Source organism: Crocuta crocuta, unplaced genomic scaffold, assembly GCF_008692635.1.
Source record: "Crocuta crocuta isolate KB4526 unplaced genomic scaffold, BGI_CrCroc_1.0 scaffold41, whole genome shotgun sequence".
Taxonomy (NCBI): Eukaryota; Metazoa; Chordata; class Mammalia; order Carnivora; family Hyaenidae; genus Crocuta; species Crocuta crocuta.
In genome coordinates, this window is record NW_027529428.1 from 19943248 (window position 1) to 19943852 (window position 605).

The window sequence follows — 605 nt, forward strand, 5'->3', positions numbered from 1 at the left end:
GCCCTGCAGCGACTCCTGGCCCGTCCGGGGCAAGTGGCGCGTCTGTTCCAGTCTTCCGAGAGCTGATTGTCCGCGGGGAATCAGTCACGTGGCTGCTGGCCGCGCCCGCTTTCCGTGTGGCACAGCCACAGAGCAGGTGCACGTGGCCGCACGGACAGTAAGCGGCAGAGGTCCGCGGGCGCCTCAGCCCCCGGCGCCTTACGGAAGCGGGAGCTGGCCCAGCGGGGACTGACCGCGTCTGGACCCTGGCAAGGCTGCAGCTGCTCTTCCCGGGCAGCGTCGACGCACTGACCCGGGCCACGGCCCCGCGGCCNTGAACCCCAGCAAACAGAGCAGCAAGAAAAACACACGTGGGGCGCACAGCCTGGCCTTTGGCTCGCGATTAATGGGAAATGTCCAGCTGCAGAGACCCAGGACGGACGTTCCCGAGGATGGAGAAGTCCGTGCTCAGCAGACGATCAAGGAGAGAACAGGAAGGAGCAGGATGCGTGCCGGAAAGTAGGGGGGGGCGTGCCTGCTCGGGGCTCTGTGCTGGGGGGCCGCGGTGCAGAGGGGAGCTTGCAGGATCTGGCGGGAGGAGTGTCCCCTTCCACCCCGTGTGCCCC